Source organism: Cavia porcellus, unplaced genomic scaffold, assembly GCF_034190915.1.
Source record: "Cavia porcellus strain 051 isolate PalLab524CR breed Dunkin Hartley unplaced genomic scaffold, mCavPor4.1 scaffold_27, whole genome shotgun sequence".
NCBI lineage: Eukaryota > Metazoa > Chordata > Mammalia > Rodentia > Caviidae > Cavia > Cavia porcellus.
In genome coordinates this window covers 22407673-22425133 of record NW_026947510.1, presented here as the reverse complement: position 1 = coordinate 22425133, position 17461 = coordinate 22407673, and the positions used below count along the sequence as shown (strand labels likewise).

The window sequence follows — 17461 nt, the reverse complement described above, 5'->3', positions numbered from 1 at the left end:
GACTGAAAACTCCTCAACTCCCTACTAGCTGACTTATATCAGCTATTTTATCCCAGGAATAGCTATCCAATAAAAATAAATGTGCACTCCTTGAATATGGTAAAATCACATGAGATTATACTTTGAGAAAAACACTGGAAGCAGTAAAATCACTAATAAGACTGAGATGGCCTGACATTAATATATAAAACTTAATAGTCTTCTTGTATTAACAATAATTAATTAGGAAATAGAATGCATAAGTCAGGTCTTGTCATGGTAAAGATATTTGTAAATATTCCTACAGTTTGATTTAAAAGAAGTCAGACATATGTTACTGGGAGATAGGAGAGTGCCTACAGCCAATATATACCTTCAGTAAGAAGCCCATATGAGTTACACTGGAAGAAGAATCATCAAAAATAATGCCAAAGTTCATCTAGAAAAATCAATATGAAAGATTACTCAGGAATTTTGATTAAAAGCCTATGATATTACTATGTGATAGGATTTTTCAACTGCATTATAATTATATGCAATCTATATATTGTGTATTATTGTATAAGTGTATTATTCATGCATTTAAAAGAACACATATACTGGAAATATAGTCTCAAACATCTATATATTTCTCATTTTGTCCAATATATTTCCCTCTATATTCAGTCACATGTGTAAGTACAAAAACTACTTAAACACAGAAAATTTTTCTATGTCCTTATAAATTATATGTCTATACCATTATACATTTGCAAATGTGTAGAAAGACTTCAGTGTGCTATATCCAAATCTCTTCCCACAGGTTATCTCTAGAGAGTGGGATATGAAAGGGCTTCCAGTTTGATCTTTATCTTTCTGTATTGGATAACTTCTCCATGTCTCATTGTTTCAGGAAAAAAATAGAAATGAAATAGATTGTTTGAAAGGACTACAAAAAATAAAGATTGAAAATATTCCAAGGTTTTCATTTTCAACAAAACATTTCAAATGATTTTACCACCATCATACAGGTGTTGTATGGCTTCTTGAATTTTGGGCTATCTTTTTAATAACAAACAGGCTAAAGGAAAGTATCCTTAGATCAATAAATCTCAATAGAATGTGTTTCAACAATTATAAACAAAATAGTGCAAAAAAAAAAAAAAAGATAATCTTCAAATCGGGCAGCCTCCAGCACTAGAACAGGTCCTGAGAAATCCCACCAACAGCATGACTTGATTGTATTTATAGGAAACAAGGGAGGTACAAAGACAACTGGATTTGTGCAGCTCAGTTGGTTAATGGCTAGGAACCTCCCATAGAGGTTAGATTCAGTGATTGAATTCTGTACGGTATGTGTTTGTCTCTTGGTGTTTGATTCAGGGGCCTCTTTCAAACCAATAGTCGTACAAAATTTCACTTAATAGAATAAATGGAAGAGGCTGGTGACCCCGTCTCCTCTGAATTGTGACACATTTACGGGGCTTCTGTGCCGGCTGCTTCTCTCAGGCGCCTGCTGGAGCTGCGGCTCTTCCAGCCCCGGGCGCCCTTCTCCTTGCGCTTGTCGACATCTTTAGTGTTAATTAGCACATTTTGAGGGAAAAAGGATGGAAAGAGAAAAAAAACCCCTAATGTTCTAGTATTCCTCCTCCCTCCTTCTAATTGTGTATGTTCCTTATTTATATCGTTAGGTGTAATAAAATCTCAGCGTTAACATAGATTGCTATTGTAGACTTGAATATTTATTATTTTATATATGGCCTGTAGTGACAATGGGCTATTTTGCTTTTTGAAAAAACCATTAATTACTATTGGCTGGTCCCAGAATCACATTTATCAGCAAGCTGACACTGTGGTTTGGAGTATACTTATTCTTGATTTAATGTGCTCAGTGTTCTGCTTGTGAAAGGAAATTGAGGGGTTTAATTATATATGAAGAATAGAGAAATGACAAAAGAAAAGATTTTAGTTCCCAAGAACCACAAATGGAACTGGAAGATGAGAATATGACGAGAATATCAAATAACAGTTTTCTGCATGTCCTTAGAAACCGAGGTGAAGCATAAGCACAAGCCAGACGCTTATCAGCGATGAGGGCGAGCACAGAAAGCCAGTTGGATTCCCAGCTCTTAAATGAAAAGTATCATTGTGATTCATAGTTCCTGGAGTCTGGAGGGAGCTGAAGAAAATCAAATGAGGACTCAGAAAATATGATGTTCTTTAGACAGGATGATCCTTGAAAAGCACAGTATTAGAGATCCCTTCTCCCATTTCCCTTCTCCCCCTTTAAAGATTATAGGTTTGAGCATAGCCAGGGCAATATAACAATTCAGGAAGACTCTAGCTCATAATAAAAAATAAAACCCAAACAACAACAACAGAAAAGGGCTGTGGATGTAACTCCATACTGGGTTCATTTCCCTGTACTATTAAATGCCTACTTACGTTAATCAGTCAAAGTGACTGTTGGATGGAAAGAATGCAAATGTAGACGCTGTCTGAATCCAAGGATACACGCAAAACTGGGAGGGACATGGATTCCCGAGGGAAGAGCCTGTTCCTGCCTGGCATTAAGAGGCTGAAACCGCAGAAGTGACAGTGAATACTAGATGCCAGGGTGCAATCCTGAGATAGTAATATTGATACCAATTTCCAAGCATCAACTAAATGGCACACACAAGCCACAAAGATGCTGATGAAAAGCACAACATCAACTGACCTTGTCTTGCATTTTGAGGTAAATGCATGGTGAGTTATTGGGACCACTGCATGGGAGGGTGTCAAAGCTCTGTAAGGTAATCAGATCGAAAGGGTTAAGAAGGAAACAGGTATACATATATGGAGTTAAGTGTTGAGGTTATGTGTCTCCCTCAAATTTCTAGTAGTTGTAGTCCAAGTACTTCACAAGTTTTCTACCTTTTGTCATTTTACTGTTGTGAAGTAAACTCACAAGTGTGACTGATTAAAGTCCAATTCTCTAAATATAGTTTTATCTCTTTAATTTCTAAGAAAATGTAGCCACATGTTCAAATGACAGCCTTTCTCTATGAAGTGTTGATACCATATGGGAAGGCTCCAAGGAATAATTAAATTGTAGTTGAAATGTTTAAAAACCCTAGTGAGAAGCTTTGTACAAGAAAAAGATGATGTTTTTCTTAATAGAATATTCTGGAAAAAGTTAGTGAGGCTAGTTGAAATGTTTTTATAGTATTTTTAAAATATGTCATAGAATTTTTGATACAGGAAAAATGATTGAAATGCAAATTTAAGTGATGTTAGTCTTCAGTTATTAATGAAAATACTAGAACTTTTCAGGAAGGTCTGAAATATAGTACTTACGGGTTGCTTCAGATAGAGTCACCCTGTTTCACCAATGTAAGTTTCTTGGTGTCACTCTTAGCACACCCTCTTGGGAAACCCAGGCAGCAGTTTTCATGCTACTTGGCGTGTACTATGGTTTCTGCATGGTTCTGAATCCATCTAAGGTCTAGCAAAGCGGGGGTCATAACTGGGTGGAGGTGGGAGGGATGAAAAAGATGACAAGGAGAAGGTAAAAAAGAAAATGTGTTTATCATTTCTTACTGAGAATTGTTTTGCCTGCTGGTGGAGAAAAGAGGCCTGCTTGCTGTTAACTGAGGGACGGGTATGTGGGTATAGACTGGCTGATGGAGATTCCCCTGGAAAACCGGGAGAAAGTTCTAAATGCAGCAGAGAATCCTGAGGGATGCTCACTGAGCAACAGACAGGTTGGAGCAGGGGTCCTGGGCTCCCTTTTGTCTTTCTAAGGAGTGTTACTTTTCACTGTTGTGTTAGAATATTGTGGAACCTTAGAGCTAAACATCTCTTCCTGTTTCCCTTGTGCCAGCTTGGAATTTGATGAACTATGATGCGGCTCTAAAGGCAGCAGGTATATGCATTTATCAGGTAAGACAGCAGCTAGAGGAAAAATAGCACATGAATAATACTTCTTGTGGTGCTGGGACCAAAGTATTATTTCAGAATCCATTAAGATTCAGTCTGTCTTGAGCTTGTTTTATTAAACAGTGCAAGCTATTTAGGGGCACAGTAATATTTTTTTTAAGAATTAAATAATCTTTTCAATAAAAGAGATTGTAAACTTGAGAGAATTCCTGTCAAATTGTTGCTTCCATGTTGTTCAGGAAAACCTGAAGGGGTCTGGGAGAGAATCCAGTGTCCCAGCATTTCCTGGATGAAAAGGAGCGTTGCACACACAGGGTTTTGACCTCTGTTAGAGGCATTTTCTGTTTGATGTTCTTGCCATGGGAATATTTTTGCCCGTTTCTTTTCCAAGTGCTTGAGTTTAAAATAAGAGTAAGTTCTGTGTAAGGCATATTTTATGACTTATTCTCTGTAAACAGGGGTCTTTAACATTAGGTATTCTTATTTCCTTCAACTATGCATGAAATATTTCTTGTGCACAGCAATGTGTCAGGTGCAGTGTGGACACATGCATATGTGTCTGGATAACCACAGGCTACTAGGAGCTCAAAATCTGGGAAAGAAAACAGCCAGATAAAGAAGTTGCTCACAAGCTCAGGAGACTGCAGCCATACACAGCTGGCAAGGAACACGGCTGTTCCAACAGAGGCCCACCCTGGGCTTTGCTGGGGAGCCCGTAGCATATTGCACATTGTTACCTTCAATATTACAACCATTGTCAAATTCCTATCATTTTGCATTGTAAACCTATACTGGTATCGTATTGGGTTTGTTGTTGTTTGTCTCTTTTGTTTTTCATTTTTCTTTTCTGTGTCTTTTTTCTCTTAAATAAATAATAAAATAAAATAAAATATAATTCAAGGGCACGGAATATAAATCAAGCACTTGCCTAGCATGTACAAGTCCCTGGTTTGACACCTAGCTCTGAGAAGTGTGTATTGATCTCAGATGCCCATTTTTGGATTGCATATTTGAAATTTGGGGGCCTAATTTTTAATTCTTTATATGTTCTAGATAGAAATCCTTTGTCTGAGGGACAGTTAGCTAAGACATTTTCTCAATTTGTGGGTTTTCTTTTTACTCTGTTGGAGATTTCTTTTGACATACAAAAACCTTTTAATAAGACAAGATCCCAGTTGTTGATTCTGGGAAGTATTTCCTGTGTGGTTTGATTTTTGTTCATGAATTCTCTACCTACTCCTATGTCATCAAAATTGAACTCTCTGCCTCCTCCTATGTCATCAAGATTTCGATCTACTTTGTTGTCCAGGGGATTTAGTGTTTCTGTTTTAATATTTAGATCCTTAATCAATTTTGACTTTAGTTTAGTGCATGCTGATAGACATGGATCTAGTTTTAGTTTTCGGCATATGGAAAGCCAGTTTTTCCGGCATTGCTTATTAAAGAGGCTCTCTTTCTTCCAGTGCACATATTTGGCCCCTTTGTCAAAGAGGTTTGTAGTTGTATCTTCTAACCTATTCCATTGATCTTTAGGTCTGTTTTTATTCCAGTACCATGCTGACAATAGCTTTGTAATATAATTTCAAGTCAGGGATTGTGATGCCTCCTGCCATATCTTTGTTACCTAGAATTGGCTTTGCTATTCTAGGTCTCTTCTGGTTCTAGATGAATTTCAAGGACAGTTTCTTTAGATTTGTGAGGTATGCAAATGGTATTTTGATTGGGATTGAATTAAATCTGTATAATACTTTTGGGAGAATGGCCAGTTTTACAATGTTTGTTCTTTCTATCCATGAACAAGACATGTCTTTCCATTTTCTGAAATCCTCTTCAATTTCCTTCTCCAGAGTAATGTAACTTTAACTGTATAGATCATTTACTTCCTTTGTTAGATTGATTCCTATCTCGTTTTTTGGGATGCTATAGTGAAGGGTGTGGTTTCTCTTACTTTTCTCTCAGTGAGTTTCTTGTTTAGGTACAAGAATGCTATTGATTTTTGAATGTTGACCTTATATCCAGCTATATTACCAAATTTGATTTTTACATCTAGAAATCTTTCAATGCGTTTTCAGGGGTCTTCAATGTAGAGAATCATATCATCTGCAAATAATAATAATTTAACTTCTTCTTTTCCTAACCTTATTCCTTTTATTTCTCTCTCTTGTCTAATTGCTCTGTGGTGATAATGGGCATCTCTGTCTTGTTCCTGATTTTAGGTTGAAAGTTTTCAATTTTTGTTCATTTAGTAACGTGCTGGCTGTTGGTTTATCATATATGGCTTTATCAGATAGAGGTAAAGCCTATCCTGATTTTCTGTAGGTTTTCATCATGAACAAGTGTTGGATTTTGTTGAAAGCTTTTTCTTCGTCTATTGAGATAATCATGCCTTTCTTGTCCTTGGCTCTGTTGATATAGTGTATTATGTTTATTGATTTGAGTATGTTGAGTATTTGAGTATAGATCATTTACTTCCTTTGTTAGATTGATTCCTATCTCATTCCTGGGATGAATCCCATTTGATCATGGTGTGTAATCTTGATGACTTGTTGGATTCTATTTACTAGTATTTTGTTGAGGATTTTTGCATCTATGTTCATTAGAGAGATTAGCCTGTAATTTTCTTTTTTGGTTGGGTCTTTCTCTGGTTTGGTTATTAGGGTAATACTTGCTAGGAATGAGTTAGGGAGACTTGCTTCCCTTTCTATTTCATAAAGAGTTTGAGGAGTGTTGGCATTGTTCCCTAAATTTCTTAGAGAATTCAGTAGTGAATCCATCAGAACCTGGGCTTTTCTTTGTTGGTAAGGTTCTAATTTCATTTTCAGTTTCATTAACTGAAATTGAGTTATTCAGCAGTTTTACATCTTCTTGATTCACCCTTGATAATTCATACATTTCTAGGAATCCGTCCATTTCTTCTGTGTTATCAAACCTATGAGAGTCAATGTTTTCAAAGTAATATTGATAATCTTCTGTATTTCCACAGGGTCTGTAGTGATTTCACCCTTTTTATTTCTTATTGCATGGATTTGAGTTTTTTCTTTCCTCATTTTGTAAGATTGGGTAGAGGTTTACCAATTTTATTTATTCTTTCAAAGAACCAACTCTTTGATTCATTAATTCTGTGTACTGTTTTCTAAGTTTCAATTGCATTAATTTCAGCTCTGATCTTTATAATTTCATCCCTTCTGTTGGCTTTGGGCTTGATTTACTCTTCTTTTTCTAAAAGTTTGAGGTGCAGCATTAGGTTGTTTATTCATGTTCATTCCATTTTCCTCATATGGGAGTTTATTGTTATAAATTTCCCTCTGAGGGCTGCTGTCCCACAGGTTCTGGTAGTTTGTATTTACATTTTTGTTCAATTGTAGATATTTTTTCTTCTGTGACCCATTGGTTGTTTAGGAGAGTATTATTTAATTTCTATATGATTATGGGGTTCTTGTGGGGTTTTCTGTCATTAATTTCCAATTTTATTGCACTATGGCTAGATAATATGCATGGAATTATTTCAATTCCTTTGCATTTACTTAAGCATGTTCTGTGGGCTAGTATATGATTTGTTTTAGAGAATGACCTATGTACAGCTGACAAGAATGTATATTCTGATGTTGTTGGATGGAACATGGTACACATCTACTAGGTCCATTTGTTCACAAGTTTGATTCAGTTCTGTTATCTCTTTGCTGATTTTTTGTTTGGTTATCTGTCTCTTTGTTAACAGGTCTCCTGTTATAACTGTATTATTGTTTGATTTTTCATGTCTATTAAGATTTGTTTTACATAGTTCAGTGCTCCCATATTTGATACATATATATTCATGATTGTTATCTCCTCCTCTTTGAGTTTTCCCCTAACAAGTATGTAGTGACCTTCTTCATTTCTTTTGATTATTCTTAGTTTTAAGTTCACATTGTCTGCAAACAAAATACCTACTCCTGCTTTGCTCTGGGTTCCTGTTGCATGCAATATTGTTTTCCATCCTTTGACTTTTAGTCACTGAATTTCCTTCTGAGTTAAGTGTGTTTCTTATACTTAGCATATTGATAGATATTGTTTCCTAATCCACTCTGCCAGTCTGTTTCTTTTAATTGGTGAGTTGAGACCATTTACATGGATGGATATAACTGATATGTGCTGACATGCTATCTTTCTCTTGTTGGTTTTCTACTTTTTCTGTTTAATTGTTTGCCCTGCTTAGTGATTTCTTCTTCTGTTGTTGTTGGGATTGTAGTTATCTTTGTCTCCTTCTAGAGTGTCTTTCAGTACTCTTTGAAGTGTCTTTTTGGTGGCCATGAATTTCTTCAGTTGCTCTCTAATGGAAGTATCTTACTTCTCCATCAATTTCAAAGATAGTTTTGAGGGTACATCAATCTGGGTTGAAAACTGTTTTCTTTCAGGACCTGAAATACTTCACTCCAAGATCTTCTTGACTTGAAATTTTGTGGTGAGAAGTTTGCTGTGATTTTGATAGGATTTCTTTCATAGCTGATCTGTTTCTTTTTCTGCCAGCTTTTAGCATTTTATTCTTTTGCTGAATTTCTGATAGCCTAATCATTATATGTTTAGGTGAAGATTTATTTTGGTTATAGTTTTTTTTGTCTTTTTCATTTTTATCGGTACCAGGGATCGAACTTACAGGGTGCTGTGTGCCTCACTTATCTCTATATCAAATTCTCTTGCCATGTTTGAAAATCTTCTGTTATTATTTCTGTAAATAGTCTTCTTATGTCATTTGTGTTGACCTCTGCCTTTTCACTGACACTTATCAGTCTTATATCATTTCTCTTTGCATCATCTTGCAGCTGTTGAATTGTTTCCTGGTTCCTTGTTATTTTTAAGAGAACTTTTCTTTTGTGACCATAAGCTTCCATCCGGTCTTTAAGGTCTGAGAGTCAGTTTACAGCTTCCATCATGTGGTTTTGCCAGCTTTCAATGGAATTTTTAATTTCCTGAATATCCCTTTGAATCTGTTTCAGGCATTCTAATTCTGTCTTATATTATTCATTCAAGGTTTCCATAATTTTCTTATGTTCCTCTATTTTTTATCGAGATCTTCTTTAGATACACAAAATATTTCTTTCATAATGTTTGTCATTTCATTTTTTACCTAAGAGATTATTTCTGATCTGATTTTCTTTACAGCTTCATGGAGTTGTTTCTTTACTTCAGCTGCTATCATTTCACAAAGTTCAGTTGTGTGATTTCCAGTGTCTTCCATTTTAGCATCTCTTGGGTTTGTTCTTTGTAGGCTACAGGACTGAGACTGCTTCTTGCTCCTTTGTTTTGTCATTTTCCTCTGGGACCCATGTGGCTGGCCAAGCACCCTCCCAATGGATTGCCTTGGAATGCTGGCCTGGGCAGATCTTTAATCCTTCAATATCCCCGTGGCTAGCTGGGGAGCATCTGGTGACATTTGCTCTGTGGCCTGTGGGGTTGGCTCGGAGTTGCATTGACGTACTGCACTAGGTTGCTCTGGGACGCTAAGCTGGGCAGAGGTTGGGCCTCTGAGATGCTTGCGGGGACACACCACTGGAGTGTGATGCTGGGACCTTACACCTGGCTGGGTAGCGTTCAGAACCTCCAGGACCCAGGCTGCTAGGCAGAGTGAGCCCCTGGGGTGTCTTGAATTGTATTTTAAAGACTCCAGTGAAACTCTGGAAAGAAACCAGGGCAAAACCTTTCAAAAGCATATTTTGAGTGCTTATATAATGTAGTTTAGTTTCAGAATAATTTTTTCTTAAATTTTCATGGAACTCAATTTTCCTAAGCAAGATTCAGGTGGATAAAAGCAAAGCTGAAGCCCTTCAGGCCTAATACTCCAATGTACTGTTGTATCTAGTTACCATTCAAGAAAGGCACACACTTAGAGAACAAATGTGCTTGCAAAAAATACAAAACTATGGACTTAATGTGTTTTAAATTTTATTTAATTGTTGTTTTAAATGTATTTTTAAAAAGGTACTATTTCACAATCGTTTGAGGGGGCATAATAAAAAGTCTTCTGAAAATATATCTGATCAAAAGTTTTGCTTTCTGCTAATGTTAAAGTTTACAGGATTAAAATCATGATGCTTAACAATAAATTTTATGCTTGAAAATAATAAGGAAATGGCTTACGGATACTCTTATATTTTGAATTTAAGTCAATCTCTAAAAGTTAAGATTTTGGTTACAGAGATGCCACTTTTCCATAAAACTTTTGGCAACAGAAGAGTGGTGAGAGCTGGGTGTTTGTTTAGGAAAAGGAGTGAGAGGTGGCTGTAGTGGCACTGTGGGAAGCTGAGGCAGGAGAATCACAAATTTGAGCCCATTTAGAGGCTTAGTAAACCCTGTCTTAATAGATCAATGCAAAGCCCTGAATTCAACCCCCAGTACTACAAAAAAAGTGAGAGGTATTAGATTTTATATACATACATATATATATATATATATATATATATATATATATATATGTAAAACATTCTCTCTCTCCCTCTCCCTCTTCCTCCCCCCCCCCCAGAGATCAGATTAGATTTGGAACATTTGTTTTGGTGATACTTCCCTCTTGGATAGTCCTGATTAGAAAATGACAGAGTGAGGGATCAGTGCTGCTTCACTGCCTAAATTTATATTGGCGATGATAGATAAGACTGATTAATTTCCTCCTTTCTTGGGAATTCCACTTTATCATTTGGATTGATTTTTCATATTATTCATGTGTTACTGTTAGTGGCAATGCCACGAGACCAGAGGATTCAGAATTCCTTTTCCGTCCAGGATGAATCATGGGAGTTTCCTTGTACCTGGACGGCAGCAAGAGAGGAAGCATCTGCTAACCCTGCTGATGTGAAATTCTGCTGGAATCCTGGAACCTGGCAGCTCCCCTTCTTAGGACTGGATCATGTGTCACTTGCACTTTGGTAGCCTGACCAATGCACTGGAATGCTTTCTATATATCAGCTGTAGACCAATTATTATCCCAAAATCAGAAATGCATTTTTCAGACAGATGTCATAGTCTCAGTATTGTTTCCTTAGGAAATTATGCTAAAACTGTTCCTGGAGAGATGAAAAATTGAGGAAGATTTAGTAGTTTCTTTTAAGAGGTTAGATTTCTTTTTTTCTCAAGAAGGGCAATTTCTTCTATGCCTATTTTAATCAATGGAAAGCTGCATTCTAATTTGGGAAAAAGAAAAAAATTAAAATAGAAGATAATAATTCCTGAGAATTTTCAAGCCTGAATTGTGATTTACTTCACTCAGAAGACATGGAAGATCATTGATGTTAGAAGGAAGTTATTTCACAGAACTAGAAATTCTCTCTGACCTTTCATTGGATCCACTAATTAAGTGAAATCACTTTATATGCTAATGTGAGTGGAATTGTCAGTATTGTATATGCAGAATTTATAGAAAAGCAATTACAAAAAGACAAATACTAAGTGGGTTAGCTATCCTATTTGAACCATAAAAGCTACTGCTAAATTCATTTGTTATCATTCCTTTTAAGTATTTTGTAGGAATTCATAAGACATGGTGTAGAAGGCCTGGTTTAAATTGAAGGTCTCAAAAATGTCCTATTGACTTGGTATAGCTGAGTAAGAGCCACACTATTTTATGTCAGAACCAGTGGATGATTTAGAGATTTTGTATTCAATTACTCAAAATAGTTTAATAATCATTTATTTAAAAAAGATATTGGACTGGGCATTAATAGAGATTTTTGAAAAGGAATAAGAGCATCAGCTCTCAAATTAGCAAGAAGGAAAGACAAAAAATTTCATATTTAATGTTAAAAACCTCCAGTTGTGATTATTAGCATTGCTCCAAACTAGCTGGATGGAATATTGATATTTTACTACAGTAACATGGGCATTGGAGTTGTTCACTGTTCACAATTCTTTAATCTCTTTCCCACTTCAAAAGATTTCTACAGCATTGTGATTTTGCAGTGCCTCCTACTAGATCCAAAGCGTATATTTTCTTGCCACATTTGTTGGACTTTGCCATGTGATTGCTCTGGCCAACAGAAAGTTTAGCAGATATGACACACAAAGGCTTTCAGTGTGTTTGTATAGTATAAGTGAGCTTTTTGTATTTCTGCAGATCCTTATGAAAAAAGCACTGTGGTAAAACACCAGGATAGGATCAGAAATACGTGAAGTAGAACTGTCTTAGTTACTTTGTCATTGCTGATACACAATACCCAGTACCCACAATTTTAAGGAGGAAAGAGTTATTTTGATTCTCAGTTTGTAAAGGTTTTAGCTCAAGATGGCTGGCTGCAAGGGAGGGCAGCATGGAAGAGGGTGCGGCAGAAGGGAAAGAACTCATGATATAGTGGTGGGAGATGGAGAGAGAAGGGACAGGGAGAGATAGACCCTTCCAGGCCACACCTGCAGTGGCCCACTTCTTCTGACCAGGCTTTGCCTCCCAATAGCCCATTTATCTATAAACTCATTAGTGGACTAGTCCACTGAAGCGTATCATTCCTCATAGCCAATCATTTCCCCAAAGCCCTACCTGTAAGTGCTTGAGGCCTTTGTGGGGAGGAGCATCTAGATACCTTATAAGCCATAACAAAAACTGAACCCAAACCTAGCTATTACTAGCCAAGCTACAGTTGATCTGCAGACCTACGGGCAAGAAATCAATTATCATGCAACATTTAACTTCAATTGTTTCCTCAGCCAGTGCCATTTGGGTTATGTTCTATACTACTGAAGCTTTAAAATTTCATTAGTTGTTATTTTTCTGGCATTGACCCAGAACTATTCAAAAAAAGATTTCATTTTTGCCTGCAGATTTTCCCTAAATCCATCTTTATGTGAAAATAATGTTTATTCAGAATGTGTTCATTATGTATATCTAAAATGTACCAATACAATCTGATAGAAAAAAATGGTTATCATGGTAAATTTTAGCTTATCTTTAATAACTGCAAAAAGAAGCCAATTTCCACACAATTCAGAGTCAGGTTCTTAACTAGGCTGTCACATTGGAATGGCACACGGAGCCTCTTAAGAAGGTGCCTCTCTGGACTCCTCTCCAGAGACTGTGATTCAAAAATGTCTAAGTCTAATTTTTATGAGCCCTCTCTTAATAACATCATTGTTACAACACAAGTCTTCTCTGTTTTAATAAAATCCAGTAGGGTTTCGTAAGGTCCAGTTTAGAGAAATGTTTGTGGGACATTGTCGAAGGACATTTGCATATTCATTTTTCCATGTGGCCCAAGTTTCATCCATGCATCAAGTTATATACTAGGAGGGAGGCATTTTTGGAGATGTGTTTTTCTTATTTCTCCTTCAAAAAACTTTTTGGTAGCAATTGCATCTTTACCTTGCCAGTTGCATTGATGTTAATAAGAAATCTTTATTGTGTGTCCAGGCATTGAGATTTGTTGGTTCATTTGTTAATGCAGCCTAGCCCAGTCTATTCCAATGGAAAACTTCTTACTATATAATGTTAAGACAAAAAAGAATGATTAAAAACTATAAATGGCACAAATTTCATAAATCAATCTCTCTCTCTCTCTCTCTCTCTCTCTCTCTCTCTCTCTCTCTCTCCTTTCCCCCCTCCAGCGCATTTATACTTGGACTTGAGAGATTGCTGTTTCTTTCAATATCTACTTTCCTCTTTTTCCTTTTGGTTACAGAGCTCCCTACTGTTATGATTTAAATTATGTCCCCTCTATATTAATATGTTGAAGTCCTAACTCATAAACCTCAGGATACGACCTTATTTGGAAATAGGTCATTGTACTTAATTGTAATGGACTATAATCTAACGTGACTAAAATCTTTATAAAAAGAGGAAATCTGGATACACACGCACACAGAGGCATGCACAATGTGAGTAAAGGTGAAAGCAGAAATTGGGGTGATTCTTCCTCAAGCAATGCCAAAGGCTACCAGAAAAGTACCAGAATCTAGGTGAGAAGCATGGGACAGGTTCTTTTTTACACTTTCACAGCCCTCATGTGGAATCTAAGGACACATGATCTCAGACTTCTTGGACTTCTAGACTTCAGAACTGTGAGATAATAAATGTTTGTGATATACGTCACTCAGTTTGTAGTATTTAGCAAAAATTCAGTTGACCCCTGTTATTTTGGGGCATATGGCTATTTGGCTAGAGGCCACATTTCCAGCTTCCCCTGGGGCATGGCCTGGTTGTAGGACTAGGTTTGGTCAAGTGGAACGTGGACAGATGTGACACGTGTAACTTCTGCTCCTTGTCCTAAGAGGTTCATCTTCCAGGGCCTCTTTACCTCCTTTCTTGTGGATTGTAAAGCAGAGTGAGCAGTTCAACCTTGAATATGCAGCTGAGAAATACCTCAGAAGGTAGTGAAGCAATAGTGCATGAGGAATTTATGTCCCTGAATAATTGCATGGAGCGCATTTGTCCTCGCGAGTAAGACTGCAATAAACTTTCATGTAATCAAAGCCTTTGAGTTTGAGTATCTGTGCTATAATAGTTCCATTTTATTTAACTAATATAGTACAATAATAATAGAAGCCACTAATACTTGGTGGTCACCACAGTATGGCCTAGGAGTGTTCATTTATGCTCCATGTGAAGGGAACCCCTCACCTTGTAGTGGGGTAGCCCTGAGTTACTATGCTCCATGCACTGTGCCATGTGTTTTTGTTTTAACTTATTTATCACAATGATTCTCTGAAGTAGGTACTGTCATTATTCTCATCTTTAAATGGAGAAACTGAGACCAGAAAGATTAATTTTCCTTCCAAAACCACCAGCTAATAAATAGACAGAATTAGGATTAGAATCTGGGAAGTCTGCCTCTAGAATCTGAGGTTTTTTTTTGGTACTGAGAATTGCATGAGCTCGCACTTGCCAGACAGGTATCCCTCTTCTTCTCCCCCTTTCCTTTAAGAGAATTCACACAAGCCTCCTCATAATCCTTCTCTAGGGCACTGGTGTTCTCCCAGATCTCAAGAAAATCCCTTTCTTCCATCCTCTCACCCATGTGGCAGTGAACAAATGTGCACCTGGCATATATCAAGTCAGGCTTGTGGTCCAGGTGATCCTAAGCCTCAGCAATGGCTGGGCACCGATCCACAAACAGGATGTTGTGCTTGGTCTTAACAATGGCAATATCAGCATTAACATCATTGGGACCGCATCTTCATGTATTTACCACGGTAAGGGTTACACTTCTCCGTTTGGTTGGCTGGCTCAAAGCAAGCATTGGTCTCATAGCCCAAGGGAAGTGGATGTGGGCATAGGGCATCAGGTTGGTCTGGAATTCTGTCTGGTCAAGATTCAGAGCTCCATCACCTCTGAGGGAAGCAGTGATACAAGACACAATTTGACTAAAAGGTAAGGTTAATGTAAATTGGATAGTCAGTAATCAGGTTTCTGTGACATATGTCTTCCACGTTGTGTACCATGAAGATATAATGGGTGGTGAGCCATAAAGGGTGAGTATGGAACTGTGGGGTTTAACTACTGCTGTGGAAATGTGGGAGTTCAGTTAATGAACTCCACCCTGAACTTCTTGCTATCATCAGAAGAGTGATGGTTCATCAGCAAGAAGATAAACTCAAAGCCAGTTTCCCTATCACAGCTGTGGGAAACCAAGAAGCCCTGGAGACTTGTGCACCACTCAACCAGTTTATGAATTTGGTCTAGGATAAGGTTGGTGATCTTCTTTGCAATGGTGCAGTGTCCATGAGCAAAGCCACTGGTGGCCTCTTCCTTACCCATGATGAACTGCTCACGGTAGAAGAACTGGTTATTGGTGTTAGTGCAAACCTGATTAATGACCTTGGGTTCCAGGTCTCCTGATTCTGTCATGGGCACGTGCTTGCTGGCACCAGTCTCACCGAAGAAGGTGATGAAGGAGTCATTTCCCTCAGTTGTTTTGTCAGTCAGCATCTGGCCATCAAACTAGATGCTATGTTTTGGAAAGTAGAGTTCCAGCAGGTACTGCCAGTCTGGGCACAAGCCTGGCCAATGTGGATGGAGATGTACTCATGTGTGGGGGCTAGAGGTTAGGAGGTGAGGGAGACAGGGAGAAACACCAGACCATGTATGTTGTACCTGATAAGCTGAATTAAGTTAAGTAATGCACACTAAAGGTAGTGTCTGTCTTCAACAGAGATTTAAATGCAGAGGTGGGAACGCTTCTCAGTGCAAGGAGCAGTTCTTAATGTTCTCAAAATGTTACTGATGTTTTTCTAGAAGACACATTTTCCTCAGACTTCTTTTTTGTGGCATAAGGGATTGAATTTACGTTGAGTTACATCTCTAGTACTCTTTATATTTTTATTTTTAAATTTTGAAACACGAGCTTGCTAAGTCACTAAGCTGTCAAACATGGGTTTAGCTTGTAATCTTCTGCCTTGGTCTCCCAGAGATCTAGGATTCTAGATGTGCACCACCCAGCTTAGCTTTTTCCTGACTTTAAAGACTATTTCATGTGTAGGAGGGAATAGAGGTATGTGAGGAACAGGCAGTGCGGGGTGGAGGTGGCAAATGGAAGCATTCTCTACAGAGGTTTCAGGGAATTTGCTTGAATAAGAGAGACAGAGACAGAGATTTTCATTATGGCCACACTTGGGTGTTCTAGTCTCAATGAGGAATAAAGAAATATCCCAGGAAAAAATAAAAATCCAAAGCTTACAGAATGGTAAGCCTTTAGTAACTTTTTTTTTGTCTTCCAAGATCTTCTAGTAAATCACTGATATAATTTCATTCTGGTATCTTCCAGTTCTTTTGTAATTCCTAAGAACTTGTTCACTTTGAGAATTTCCTTACAAAAGCAGTTTTATTTTTTTGGCAGCAATCTTTGAACAGGATCAAGGAGCAGTAATTGGGGTCAATTTTCTAGTCACTGAGTTACCAACAGGGGCCTCTTGCAAATTTTTGTTTACCTGGAGCTACAAAGTTTAGCTGTCATTGACGAGAATCATATTAAAGGGTTGAACTCTTCCACACTGTGGTAGACAGCTATAAATAAGATTGACACACAGATTTCCTTCATGCACAGATATGTGCATTTTGGTCTACTTTTCAAAAGTCCAGAGTCAAACAGGCTCTGAAAAGAAGAACTTTTGCTGCCAAAGCAAACCAGCCAAGATGTGTAGGTCACCCATGGGGGGAGGGAGAAAGAGAGAAAGAGAGAGAGAGAGACAGACAGACAGATAGACACAGACACAGAAAGACAGAGAGAGAGAGAGAGTCAGACAGAAACAGAGAGACAGAGAGATGGAAAGACAGAGAGATAGAGAGACAGAGAGATGGAAAGACAGAGAGATAGAGAGACACAAAATGAGAGACAGAGACACACAGAGATAGAGAGACACAGAGACAGAGATAGAGACAGACAGTGGGGGTCAGGTGTCAAGATTGTGGTAAGGTTAGAAAATAGGCCAGTCTATGCTTTGAATATAGTGATATATAGACTTATTGGGCCTCAAAGGACAAACTTATAAGTCATCAATATGCTCTAAATACATTGAAGAACAGATACTGTTAAGGGCCTATTAATCTGTTTTCTGTTGCTATAACAAAATAACAGGCAATGAGTAATCTATGAAGAATAAAGTAGTTTATCTGACTTCATATTCTGGAGGCTGA

At 37.5% G+C, this 17461-nt stretch overlaps 1 pseudogene; it reads right to left on the bottom strand.

The window, feature by feature from the left end:
* Positions 1-1434: 1434 nt before the first annotated feature.
* On the bottom strand, positions 1435-15843 carry LOC111754946 (tubulin alpha-1B chain-like; annotated as a pseudogene).
* Positions 15844-17461: the final 1618 nt, after the last annotated feature.